We start from the raw sequence: 14,355 nt of genomic DNA, 5'->3' as shown, positions 1-14,355 counted from the left end.
CAACACTCACATCTTTCACCACCAACTTCTCCAGATTCTCCAGCGTCTTCTCCTTCAGGCAGCCCTGGACAAGTGCGCGGAGAGGGGGCGGGTCACAATTGCTGCCATCTGCCCCTGTAGGCTGCTTGCCCCCTTCCCCTGCCCACATGGTGTGGGGGACTCTTCTTATACCAGGAAATGGACCGCGGCCCCAATTCCAACTTCGCCCTCCCCCACACCTGGTATCCCCACTGCATGCCTGGCTGGGCCACAACACAGCCCATCACATGCTGTGTTGCAGCGTGGGCACTGAGGCCCAGGGAGTGTTAGACCCACCCTCTGCACCCCGGGGCACTGCCCAGCCATGCACGGATGGTGCTGTACAAAAATCCCCTTGAGGGCACCTGTCCCAGCTACCAGTGCCCCAAGCTGCAGGACAGAACCAGCCCCCATTGTACGGCATGGGCCCATGCCCTCAGGAGAAACACAACTTCACATGAGAGAGGACAGCACCCGGCACCCCCTCACTGGGGCAGGCATGTGCTGCCAGCCGGCATCCAATCACCCAGATAGTCCCGTCCAGTCAGTGCTTCATTTGTAATGAAAGAGGGGCTGGGGCTCCGGACTGCCAGGCCCAGAGGGGCCAGGGCTCCGGACTGGCACAAATAAAGCACTGGTTCCAATGCTGTAACTCACCTTGCTCATTTGGGGCCAGGGCTCCACACTTGCCACTCTGGGCAATGGGCTGAGCTGGGCTACGCCCAAACCCACAGCTGGAGTCCATGGCCCAGAGGTAGCAGCCCAGCCAGGTCAGCCAGATGGGCACCTCCCCCTGGCTGAGCCAATCCCATCAGAGAATCACCCTCGCCTGACAAAGCCCCTGGGATCCCCCTCGCACCAGTCCCATCTGCACAGGGAGCAGGTGGAGTAGAGTGTCCCGGGGAGGGTGCTGCTGGTGGGGCCTGTGCAGCCCAGGGCCCAGCCTGTCCACTGGGTTGGGATTACACAGCTGAGCTGCCAGCTTTCCTGGGCTGAGCATCAGTTTCCCATGCAGGCACCCGTCTCCCTGTACGTCTGCGTGCCACTGACTTGGCTCAAAGAGCCAATCGGGAGCCCCCACCCTCACGTGGGCTGCAGCAGCCCGTGCACAAACACCGGCGAGCCCCATGCTGCCCGGGGCCGTGTCTGGACTGGAGACCACGTCCTGGTGTCAACAAGATCAAACCTCTTGTCACCCACGCACCCCCCCAGCTACAGATGGGAGCAAGCGGGTATAGCCCACGGCAGTAACTTGCCATGTTACATTGGTTAAGCTTGCTTGGAACCTGTTTCGGTGGGTTTACACTGGGATTTTAAACACGTTCCTGTGCAAGCTTCCCAATTCAGACCCGGCCTCCCAGCCCACCGTGGGGTTCCATGCAGCGACCGACCGAGAGATGCACGTGGTCCATGGCATCGCGCACGTCCTGGAAGATGCTGCAGAAGGACATGAAGAGATTGCCATGTTTGTAGCCTGTGTCACAGCTGGGAAAGGGAGGAGAGAAAATGGTCAGTGGGGAAAGGGGGTCACTGGGTTGGGGGGCTTTGAGTGGGGCAGGGGGAGGTGTAGCTGGGATGGCAGCCAAGGCGCTCCTAGACACACCAGGGAAGGTGTGAATTGCAGGAATTGCAGTCCCCATGAGTCCCAGGCTCCCCAGATAGACAGTTCCCCTGAGAGCAAAATGCTTCTTCCCCATCACATCCAGGAGAGGCAAACCCTGCCCCTGCCAGGCCCCAGAGCAGCTGGGCACTTCCCACAGCAGCTCCCAGGGGTCGGAAATTGGGGGGCTCGGCTCAGAAACAGGTACTCAGGCGGGCTGGAGTCTCAATGGGAGGAGATTGGGCTGCCTGTTGGGTGGGGGGCGGGCAGCAGGGTGGCGTGGCAGCTTGCCTGCTGGCCACCCAGCATCTGCTACCGCCAGGCCCCAGGGCTCTCGCTATGGCTATCAGCAGGGACATTGAACCTCGCAAACCTGCCAGCCTCCCTAGCCCCGGGGATCCTCTCCCAAGCCCCAAGGAAAGCTCTGCTCAGAGCCAAACGCAGCCAGCCGCACTCTTTGGCAGAGCTTCTGGAGCTTCCCCAGCCTGCTGTGGAGATAGCAGGATGCAGCCGGGCTTCTGGGCGCATGGATCAGCAGAATGTGCCCCCACACACCCCAAACCCTCCGTGTGCTGCAAGGCAGGGGCTCTCACTTGACGTATCTGGAGCAGTTAGTGAAGAAATCCACCAGGCAGGCGTAGAGAAGGCCTCTGCCAAGGGAAAGGGAGGGCAGGTCAGCAAGGTGGCTGGCTAAGAGAGAACAGGCTGCAGGAGAGGGGCCCTGGGAGCTGTGGATGTGGCCCAGGCATACAACCACTAGCCTGGGACATGGGTTCAAGCCCTGCTCTGCTACAGACACATCTGGGCCAACACTTAGCCTCTCTGGGCCTCCGATCCCAGCTGTCACCTGCACGGCCCTGGCACACGGGGGGTAAACGCATTAGGTTGAGATGCTCAGATACTTTGGTGATGAAGGACAGATAGGTATCAGAGAGAGGTAAGGAGCCTGGAGGGCTAGCCAAGGAGCTGGGTGAGTGAGGAGGGCCCCAGGGGAAATGGGGGGTGAATTTTACAGCAGGGCTGCCCCCTGCACATGGGCGGAAGCTGTAGCTTTGCATACCTGTGAGGTTGACGAGCATGTTGAGAATGTGAAATCGCTTCATATTGTCCCGCTGAATTAACTTGTTGGGGTAATAATTCCAGATCTCAGCCCTGGAGGGGGAGACGAACCCATGTAAGGGGCTGGGAGTGAGGGCCAGGTGCAGGGTCAGGGCAGAGCTACCAGAGAAGGCAGATGCTGTAGAGCAGAGGCAGGGCTCAGCTGTGATGAATCCTAAGGGGGATTTTCCCAGGGAGTCTACTGGACACAGACAGACCCTGGGGTTCTCTCTAGCTTCCAGCCTGCAATGCCCAGTGTTACCACAAGCTGGCGACCTAAGTCCAGGGCTCCTGCCCTGTGTAGGTGGCTGAAGCGGGCGTGTTCTGTACACGCTGAGCACCGCAAAGAGCCAGCTGCATCCCCCTAAGCCACGCGCTTGTCTGCACGGCCCTGTGCAACATCCCAGCAGGTGCAGCACCCGCACAGGGAGCCGGCCAGCCTGAAGTGCCCACCCAGCTCCACGCAAGGAGCCCAGCGGCCACAGGCCGAGAGCACTGATTGGCTGCTGCTGTGTGGCAAAGAGATTAAAAACTAGGTTATAAAGCATGAAAATGGGACACCCCTCTGTGCCCCAATTGGCACTGACAGCATGCCCCCCCAGCCTCATGGCCACTGACACCATGCCCCCCACCAACCAACAGGATGCCCCAGGATGGTCAGCAGGGCATGCTGGGCTGCGCTATTTATACACTACAATGCAGGGCATTTGCTGGTCACTTTCCCACCAAAGCCCCCCCCCCCAAAATCCTACTCACATCTGGTCCCGTTCTCGTCCTGCTCCCTGCCCCATGGGGTACCAGCACTTCTGCCCCCATCCAGAGATCTAGCCCCATGGCCAGAGGGCTCAAACAGGCCCCTGATATGATGCTCCCTGGCTGGGCCTTTTGTCCCAAGCTGCCACTGCCCAAACCTCAGGAGTTTTCCAGATAAACCCAGCACAACCTGAGTCCCTCGACATGAGGCCTTCCTCCCTGTCCAGGAAGGGGACAACCTTCTCCATGCTCTTCCCGGGAATGTCTCCCCAGAGGGCCAGGATAGTGGGGGGGATACACCACATTCCCATGTTTCCCTAAATCTTCTGCATGTTTCCACTGCCCCCGGCGGCCACAGGGAGCTGCAAAGCCGGTGGCCCAGTCGCTCAGGCCTCAGGGATGGAAGGTAACAATAGCCCCGGCCCAGTGCCTAGGTGGAAAGAAAACACACTGGCTAAATATATCCCCTGCCTGGCAAGCGACGGAACCGCTGGTCCCATTGTGCCCAGCTGCTGCACCACCCCACAGCCCCCCATCTGGGAGCATGCGGCTGTCCCCCAATCTGCCCCAGTGCTTCCCAACGCAGCCACAAGGGAGCTGCTGGTGCAGCCGCCAGGGGCAGCCATCTCCCTGCGGAAGCGGAGATGGCCATGCCAGGTGACAGGCAAAGAGCTGTGACCAAGGGCAGGGCAGAGCCAGCCCTCTCAGATCTCCCTTCTTCAAGAGGAGTTCTGGGGCAGGGAAGCAAGGGTGGACTGGGGCAAGCCCCATGCCCTGATGCGCCCCCGGTGCCAGCCTCAGCACTGGGGTGAATTTGCCCCTTGGAGAGTAACCCCAGCCTGCCCCACCTCCCCCTGCAGTTCAGGGGCAGCTCCTCCAGGATGAGTGCCAGGCTGGGACGGCGGAGAGCGCAGCTGGAGCAGGACGCTGGACAACGCTGTGTTTATAAAGATGAAGTGGTGGGCTAGCAGCAGGCTGGTGTTGGCACGCCATATTCAGAACCATGACAGCAGCCCAGAGACATCCCTCCGCCCCAGCCTGGTTCCCCCCACCTCCCGGGAGCTATTTGCAGCCTGCCAGCCCATCGTTGTGCCCAGGATCAGAGCACAGGCAGCAATCCCAGGAGTGTAAGGATGGCCCACTGGTCAGGGGCTGGCCTGGGAGACTAGGCAAAGTCACTTTGGTGCTCTGTGCCTCAGTTTCCCCCTCTGTCCAATGGGGAGAACATCCCTGCCCCACCAGGGCTGGGTGAGGATAAATCCATTAAAGACTGGGGGGCATTCAGAGGCCAAGGCAATGGGGGCCTCAGAAATACCTTCACTAAGTTTGGTACAGCAGGCTTCTGTCAGTGGTGGGGGGAGTCCCACTCTAGTTGCCCTGCAAGGGGAAGGACATGGGGGTAGGCATCTCTGGAGAGGCCAGAGCAGGTGGGTTTGTCAGGGACGTGATCAGTTGCAGCCCACAGTAGCTGAGTCAGACCCTTCCCGCATGGATAGTGCCAGAGTCAGGGGCAAGCCCCACTCCGTGACTCAAGGGCAATTTGGGGATTGATCCCTGCAAGGCCCTTTCTCCTCTCCCCCAAAGCACCAAACCAGGGAGCCAGTTCCAGGGCCCTTTGTGCCCACCTCAATGCCACCACCCCTGCTGTACAGCGAAACACCAGGAAATCCACCCCCCCACCCCCTCCCCCGGCGCAGCAGCGATGGAGACAAAGGCAAGGAACAAACAAACCACTCGGGGGCAACAGGTGCATTTGGTTCCCAACCCCCTCCCTGATTCCTGGCGCTCGTAGGGCCCCGCTGTGCAGCCAGGCCAGGCACCCAGAAGCAGACCCTGGGCAGTGCAGGCTGGGAGCCCCCGGTCTGTCTGTGCCCAGCATCCTCCGTCATGCGGCTCCTGGGAGGAGAGGAGCCACCGAATGCTGCTGTCTTGACAGCACCCCTGGTCTCCTCCAGTTCCTAGACATGCCCCAGCTGAGTGCTGGATCGTCCCTCATTGCCCTCCCCCACCCGCCAGCCTTCCCTTATTTGCAGGGCACACCCGCTAGTCCCTGCAGCACCTGCGGGCAGAGAGGGTGGCAGGACCGAGCAACCGCCTTCGAACCCGGCCAGGAATAGCTCTTATCCAGCAGGGATAAGAGCTGGCCCAGCGCGTCAGGACCATTCAGCCCGGGGACCAAGTGTCCACAATAGGAGGAAATCTAATAGGGGCTGTTGCAAGGCAGACGCCTCTGTACATCACAGGGGTCATGGGGAGGGAATTGGTGGGTGGCAGTGGAGGATACGCAGGGCCTGAGGCTGCGCTGGCAATGCCCAGGGACCGAAAGCCCTTGCCACCCCACGAGTGCCCATGCCCAGCGGGCACTCTGCCCTCAGCAGGATCAGTGCCCACCAGTCTGCTGGCTTCCACCGGATTCAAGGGGCGAGGAGGTCAGAGGAGCCAGGGGTCCCGATGGGACAGGGGCACACAGGAGAGCAACACTGCCGCGTATCTGCACTCAGGAGCCCATGGACGCAGCATGGGAAGAACTCCGGACGGCGGAGGATTGCTCCAGCGTCTCCCGGGGCTCCCAGCCCAACCCAGGGCTGTGCCCGCAGCAGACAGCCTGCTGGGCTGGCAAGGGGAGCAGTGAAGGCACCGACCCCTTGAGGAAGCAGAAGCCGTGGGCACAGACCAGCAGGTTCCCATGGGAGTCAACCTTCAGCAGGTTCCCATACTGAGCGTCAAACACCAGGCCCCTGCAGGGGGAAGAGGAGAGTCCAGGGGTGGGGGGAGTCCCATTCAGAGGGCAGCCAGCTCTGGGAGCTGCTATAACCTCCCGGCGCCAACCCCCCACGCAGGGGAATTCAGCCCCAGCAGTAGAGGTTCAGCCCCTGCGTTCGAAGTGCAGGGTGATGGGCACCACTGGCAGGGCCTTTGGTTCTGAAGCACTGGGACCGGGGGGGACCGGGGGGGGGAAGGCCAGCTCCCCCTTGTTCGTCCTTCATCACCTGGTGGCTTGTCTGACTCCACAGGCCTCAGGAAACCACTCAGACCCTTGGCTGAACGGCACCACCAAAACGGCATCTTCCGTCACTGGGTTTACACCTGGGACCAATCAGGCCTCCAGGTTCCAACCCATCATGTCTTGCACCTTGTGCAGCTGTTTACACCTGGGCACGGGAGTGCCAACTTGGAATGGCAGCAACAGCCCCCCGCTTGGAAGAGGGTAAGTGACAAGGCAGGGTGGCAACGGATGGGGCCCAAGCCCCCTGGGAACAATGGAGGTTCCCCCATCTCCCCCTCCCCATGAAGAACAATGGAACCCTCCCGACCGGAGCTCCTGGGCACTGAGCAACACAGCCCCTGGCCATTCACTCCAGAGGACAATACCCATGGAGCAGGGAGCCCAGCTTGACTCTCAGATCCAAGGGGGCAAATAACCACTAAGTGGTGTAAGCCAAACCCCTTTGAACTGGGGGTATTCAGACACCATGAGCCTGGTGCACTGGAGAAGAGGGGGCACTTTAAAACATCACTGCCCCCGCCCCAAGCAGTTGGTGGGGCTCGCTCAGGGACACAGCCAGAGCAGCTCGGGAGGGTGGGGGGGAGGGGCAGCGCTCACCTGGTGGGGAAGGTCGGGTCATACTGGTACTTCAGGATCTCGTGTGGGTACCCGATGGAGACCAGCCGGTCCAGCAGCAGAGCAAAGGCCAACTCCTCGTAATCTGGGACTTTGTACACTGCGAGGTGGGGGGGCACAAGCCAGAGCTCCAGCAGCCAGGAGGAGCCCTCTTCTTCCCCCCCAAGCCCCAGAACCAGGGAATAGGGCCCAGGGCTGCCTCCCGCAAAGACCCCAAGCTGTAGGGACACCGGGGGGGAGGGAGGGGGGTTACAGCAGGGAACCCAGTTAGCCCACTGGCACTGATGTGCTGCAAACAGCGTAACCAGCATGAGCCCCGCTGGGGCAGGAAAATGGAACCTGCCTTTGGAATGTGAGCAGCCCCTGGCACTCGTGCCCCATCCCCACTGCGGCATGGCCCATCCGGGGCCAGCTAGCTGATAAATGTGAGAGGCAGCCTTAGAACTAACTATGGCCTTGCCCCTGCTCCCATCCAAGCCGATGGCCAGAACCTGGTGTGAATCCAGAGCTGCTCCGAGGCTGAGGAGCGGGTTAGTCCAGATCTCTGGGAACAAGATGGGGGGCTCAGCAGGCAGCCATCACAGACAGTCCTGGGTGCCAGAGCAAACTGGGAAGTGGGGATCAAACTGGGGGAAGCCAGCAGAACCCCCAAACCAGTGACAAAGCCACCAGGCCAAACTGTGGGGACCCCAGATACAGGCCAGCTCCAGAACCTCACAGACCAAACCATGGACCAGGCAGGTTAGCTCGGTGCCTACCCAGAATTCTTCCTGGGCCCATCAGCTGGATCCCATGGTGCCACTCAACTCCTCACGGGCCAGGCCAGAGGTGGGTCCTGCCCTATAGGGACCCCACCCCGCCCCCGGTATTCTCAGCCCAGAACTCACTCGCCAGCGTATAGCCCATGTCAAAGCCAAAGCACCTGATCTTCTCCAGAGCCAGGCTGCGATTCACAAAGATCCTGGAAGGGAAACGACAGCAGAGGATGAATGGGGGGTACCACTGACCATGAATCATGCGTCAGAGCCTCGCACAATCTCCAGGGCTCTCTCTACAAACAGCTGAGACGTGATTCGTTGAACCACAGTGGCCAGCACAGCAAAGCCAAGGTGACAAAATGCCTGCATACTGCTTCATAGCAGCCTTTCCTTGGTACAGGGGCACAGACCCCAGCCTGATCAGGAACCCCTACATACCCCAACCCCCCACACCAACTGGCATCGAAGACACAGGATTCAGGGGTCTTTAGTGTTTGTCTGAAAGCCCCCAATCCCAGAATCGCGAGACTCAACTTGCATTTAAAAAAAAAGTTTCCAGCTCTCGCCACTGCAAAGAAGAGTTGGGGAATGCAAAACAAGCACACCCTAAAGGCAAGAAAGAAAGAAAGAAAGAAAGAAAGAAAGAAAGAAAGAAAGAAAGAAAGAAAGAAAGAAAGAAAGAAAGAAAGAGATCACATGATCTCGTGATTTTTTAAGAAAGTCTCAGGATTCTGGGGGCCAGAGTAATGATTTTTGTCCATTTTGCATTGGCAGCACTAGAGACATCCCATTAGCTACACACTGGGGAAGGTCCCCCCCACCAACTAGCTGAGGTTTTTATTCCTACAGGGCATTCATTGATGAGTTAGTCTATGCAGACCCAATTTGAGTAACCAGTTTGGAATCCATTCTTTGTCCAGGTCTTTCCTCCATCGCAAGCCAGTGAGCTGCAAAACCTCGCGCTGCTTTTGCACGTCACCAGCCGAGACCCATCGCCCAGCTGCGCAATCATTAACACATTTTGATTTTCTCTCTTTGCAATATGGACGGAGCAACACGCACTTGCAATGTCTGCTTTTTTTGCAAGCAGAAGCACATTCGCAAAAAGAAAAGGAGTACTTGTGGCACCTTAGAGACTAACAAATTTATTAGAGCATAAGCTTTCGTGAGCTACAGCTCACTTCATCGGATGCATTTGGTGGAAAAAACAGAGGAGAGATTTATATACACACACACAGAGAACATGAAACAATGGGTTTATCATACACACTGTAAGGAGAGTGATCACTTAAGATAAGCCATCACCAACAGCAGGGGGGGGAAGGAGGAAAACCTTTCATGGTGACAAGCAGGTAGGCTAATTCCAGCAGTTAACAAGAATATCAGAGGAACAGTGGGGGGTGGGTGGGAGGGAGAAATACCATGGGGAAATAGTTTTACTTTGTGTAATGACTCATCCATTCCCAGTCTCTATTCAAGCCTAAGTTAATTGTATCCAGTTTGCAAATTAATTCCAATTCAGCAGTCTCTCGTTGGAGTCTGTTTTTGAAGCTTTTTTGTTGAAGTATAGCCACTCTTAGGTCTGTGATCGAGTGACCAGAGAGATTGAAGTGTTCTCCAACTGGTTTTTGAATGTTATAATTCTTGACGTCTGATTTGTGTCCATTGCCAGCTCTGTCCACATATCTATTCAGGGGATACCATCATAGGGCCTAATCACATCAGCCACACTATCAGAGGCTCGTTCACCTGCGCATCTACCAATGTGATATATGCCATCATGTGCCAGCAATGCCCCTCTGCCATGTACATTGGCCAAACTGGACAGTCTCTACGTAAAAGAATGAATGGACACAAATCAGACGTCAAGAATTATAACATTCAAAAACCAGTTGGAGAACACTTTTTGCCACCATCAAAGCTGTTTTTGGGGAGCCCAGGGCTGGGATAGCAGGAGGGCTGCAGGTCAGGATTGAGGGCAGTGGAGGGGGCTAGTCCCTGCCCCCACATCACACTGCACTCTCAAGCCCTTGCTTTCATGGGCACCAAATTGCCTCTAAACCATTTAAAACACAGAAGACTCCCAGCAGGGGAGAGAGGCTAGTGCATTCCCTGCCCTGGGGTGGGAGCAGGCAAGCAGGGGGTGCAGGGGATCAGGGGGGCTGAATTGCCCCCCATGGGTCAGCATTGCCAGCCCCACTCATCCCCCAATAGCCCATCTGCAGCAGTCTCTGCTTCCCACAGCTGATTCCTCCTCGTCCGGCCCACACTCCCCCAGCCTGGCTGACCCCAGTGGCCCCAGCCCCCTTATCACTCCTGTTCAAACAGTCAGCACTGCATCAGCAGCAAAGTGCTCAGCAATGGGACCTCGAAGAAGGGGGAAGGAGGTGGGTTGGAGGTAGGACCAGATGTCCTAATTTTATAGGGACAGTCCCAATATTTGGGACTTTGTCTTATATAGGCGCCTATTACCCCCCACCCCCATCCTGATTTTTCACACTTGCTGTCTGGTCACCATAGTTAGAGGAGGATTCATCCGGTGGGGGTGCAGGGGGTGATGGTGAAGGAATTCCCTGCAAATGGCAAACAAGCAAAATTCAAGGTCTCCTTCTTTCCCAGTGGCGAGGGGGGGCAGCACTCCTACAGGCACCAGATTCTGCCAGGTCACTCTGCTCGGGAGAGGGCATTTCCCACTGGATCCCCCCCAGCCCCCAAAGCCAACCTGCTGCTGCCCAGGGGAGATCCTTCAAGCTGCAAACAGGGCACGTGGTGGGAGTTGTAGTCCGACCCCTGCTGTCTGTGTATTTCATTAATCCAGGGAGGCTGCCATGGATTAGGACACCCCCCTAATTTTACAAAGGGGGCCAGTGGGCTGGCCGCCTAGATCTCCAGCACAGTGGCCACAAATGCACCCAATCTACAAGTGCTGGTCAGCCTAGCTCTGACTGTTACCACACATGCCCCTCTGAGAGCCAAGGCTGGAACCCAGGCATTCTGATCCCCAGGGCACTGCTGGTGGAGCAAACAAGTGTGTGCCCCCTAAGAAAAGCTTGTCATGTCTCCCGCTGGCTGCAGACTCTGAACAGCAGCCAGCTGTTAGTTCTGGGGTGGGGCAGTGCCGGGCAAGGCTGGGGGGCTGGAAGGTTGAGGCAGCCACTGGAGCAGGTTGCGGGAGCTGCCTAGCTGGAAAAGCTGCTTTATGTAATTCATGGGAGGAGAAACCAGACCAGATCCCAGAGGCAAAAAGAAGAGATTGGGACCGAGGTTAAGAGGTTGCAGAAGCTGGGAGTCACTGAGGAGTGCCATAGTCAATGGTCCAGTCCAGTCGTTCTGGTGCCTAAGCCAGATGGCACCAGGAGATTCTGCAATGACTTCCAGAAATTAAACCAGGTGGCCCAGTTTGATGCTGCCCCATACCTCAGATAGACGAGCTAATTGACCAACTGGGAGAAGCACGATTCTTGTCCACCCTCAACCTGACCATAGGTTATTGGCCAATCCCTCTGGCCAAGGAAGCTAAAGAGAAGACTGCCTTTTCTACACCAGAAGGGTAGTGCCAGTACACCATCCTCCCTTTTGGATTGCATGGGGCTCCAGCAACCTTCCAACAGCTCATTGATAAACTATTATGTCCACACAGCAAGTATGCCGTTGCTCGCGTGGATGACATGGTCATACACAGCCCAGACTGTGGGACGCACCTGGAAAAGGTGGACACAGTACTGAATATCCCAAGGAAAGCGGTTTCACTGTGAATCCCTCAAAATGTGCAAACGAAGCCAAATACCTCAGGTACCGCGGGAAGAGGCGTCGTGAAACACCAGCCGCACAAGCTAGAGGCGATACAAAGTTGGCTGTGACTGATCCGGAAGAAACAGGTCAGAGCATGTGTCATAACCTTAGGGGTAGCCTAAATTCCTCCTTACCTGTAAGGGGTTAAGAAGCTCAAGTAACCTGGTTGGCACCTTACCAAAGAAACCAATGGGGACAAAAGATACTTTCAAATCTGGTTGGGGGGAGAGGTTTTGTTTTGGGTTCTTTGTTTTCTGTGGCAGTTTGCTCTTGGGACTAAGAGGGACCGGACATCATCCATGTCCTCCAAATCTTCCTGAACAAGTCTCTCATATTTCAAACTTGTAACTAACAGCCAGGCAAGGCATATTAGTTTACCTTTGTTTTCTCAACTTGTGAATTTTCCCTTCGCTGGAGGGAGGTTTATCCCTTTTTTGCTGTAACTTTGAAACTAAGGCTAGAGGGGCTTCCTCTGTGCTCTTTGAATTTTCTGCTACTCTGTAAGGTTAACTACCAGCCTTTTACCTTTTTCTCATTAAATAAAATTTTTCTTTTTAAGAACCTGACTGATTTTTCCTTTGTTCCAAGACCCAGGGGTTTGGGTCTTTGATCATTTTGTAACAAATCGGTTAGGATATTATTCTAAAGCCTCCCCAGGAAAGGGGGTATAGGCTTGGGGGAATATTTTGGGGGAACAGGATTCCAAGTGGTCCTTTCCCTGATTGTTTGTTAAATCACTTGGTGGTGGCAGCAATCCCAAGGCAAGAAGGAAATCTGTGCCTTGGGGAAGTTTTAACCTAAGCTAGTAAGAATAAGCTTAGGGGGTCTTTCATGTGGGTCCCCACATCTGTACCCCAGAGTTCAGAGTGGGGAAGGAACACTGACAACATGTCATAAATATACAGGGAAGGGTTTATGTATGTAGTAATATAAAATCCCTCCTGGCCAGAGATACAGAATCCTCTTACCTGTAAGGGGTTAAGAAGCTCAAATAACCTAGTTGGCACCTGACCAAAAGGACCAATGGGGAAGGAAGATACTTTCAAATCGGGGAAGGGGGTGAGAAAGGCTTTTGTTTGTGCTCTTTGTTTGGGTGTTCTCTCAAGGAGAGAGAGAGACCGGGGCAGAAAAAAAATCTCTTAAGAACCTGCCTAAAAAAGCATCCAGAATTACTAAAATAGTAAGTAAAGCCAGGAAAGGTGTCAGATTATCTTTTGTTTTAGCTTGTGAATTTTCCTATGCTGGAGAGAGGTTTATTCCTGTTTTTGTAACTTTGAAACTAAGCCTAGAGGGGAATTCTCTGTGTCTTAAATCTTTTTTTCCCTGTAAAATTGTCTTCCATCTTGATTTTACAGAGGTGATTCTTTTACTTTTTTTAATAAAATTCTTCTTTTAAGAACCTGATTGATTTTCAGTGTCCTAAAGACCCAAGGGTTTGGTCTGTGCTCACCTGTACCAATTGGTGAGGATATTATTCTCAAGCCTCCCAAGAAAAGGGGGTGTTGGGGCTTGGGGGGATATTTTGGGAGAATAGGAACTCCAAGTGATCCTTTCCCTGAATCTTGGTTAAATCACTTGGTGGTGGCAGCATACCGTCCGTGCAAGGACAAGGGATTTGTGCCTTGGGGAAATTTGAACCTAAGCTGGTAAGAATAAGCATAGGAGTCTTTCATGCGGGTCCCCACATCTGTACCCCAGAGTTCAGAGTGGGGAGGGAAACTTGACAGAGCATTTCTGGAGATCATGCGGTATTACCACCGATTCATTCCCCACTTTGCTACCAGGGTGTCACTGGGCCTCAGAGGGACACAGCTGAGGAAGCCAAATTCAGGATACGCTGCTGAGAAATGGGGAAGGCTCACATGGGCATAGCACATGACTTTACATGCTCTGATGACTCACAGGGGCACCCATTGCCCATATCCTTACTGGGGTGACCTCAGGAAGGCTTACAGGGTGGGATGAATTTCTTCTATGGCCCATTGTTAGAGTGGAGTGTCCTTAATGGGCTATCAGCACATACCTGATGTAAAGCTGTGGGAGGGTGTCACCCAGGAATACAACACATGTTTTAGATACAAGTCCATGGCCAATATTCATAACTGCAGATACAACGATACATGCTTATAAACTGGATAGTCATATTTAGCAATTCATAGCCATTCCATTGACATCGTCCTTTGTACCAGAGTCATTGCAATTGTATAACCACAGTAATATCAATCATACAGCATCACACACCATAGCCATTGACAGACCTGATCAAGGCCCAGGGCACAGATGTCATGAAATGGAGCAGTGCAGCTGAAGAGGCTTGTGCAGAGCTGAGGACAGCTCTCTGAAGTAACCCAGTGCTGATGGCCCCAGACTCTGAGAAGGAGTTTATACTACAAAGGGATGCCTCCAAGGTCTGGTTGGGAGCTGGACTTCCCCACATGGTTGGAGAGGAAGAACACCTGGTCTTGTACCTTAGTAGGAAACTCCTTCCCAGAGAGCCAAAGTACGCCATGGTGAAGAAGGAATGCTTGGCAGTAAAACAGGCCATTCGAACCCTCCAGCACTACCTACTCGGACAGAGGTTTGCCCTTATCACAGACCCCCAGAAATGGTTGCACCAGAACAAGGACAGACATGCTAGGGAACACAACAGTTCCTGTCACACCAACCCTTCTGCTTCAGAGTGCCACACAGGGCACAGCCTGTCGAGGGTGCCC

The 14,355-nt window shown here is 55.2% G+C and overlaps 1 pseudogene; it reads right to left on the bottom strand.

Annotated features, from left to right (window-relative positions):
• LOC119848578 overlaps positions 1–14,355 on the bottom strand; it is a 33,529-nt pseudogene that overhangs the window by 13,612 nt on the left and 5,562 nt on the right.

Source organism: Dermochelys coriacea, chromosome 26, assembly GCF_009764565.3.
Source record: "Dermochelys coriacea isolate rDerCor1 chromosome 26, rDerCor1.pri.v4, whole genome shotgun sequence".
Lineage (NCBI taxonomy): Eukaryota > Metazoa > Chordata > Testudines > Dermochelyidae > Dermochelys > Dermochelys coriacea.
This window is presented reverse-complemented; position numbering and strand designations above follow the sequence as displayed.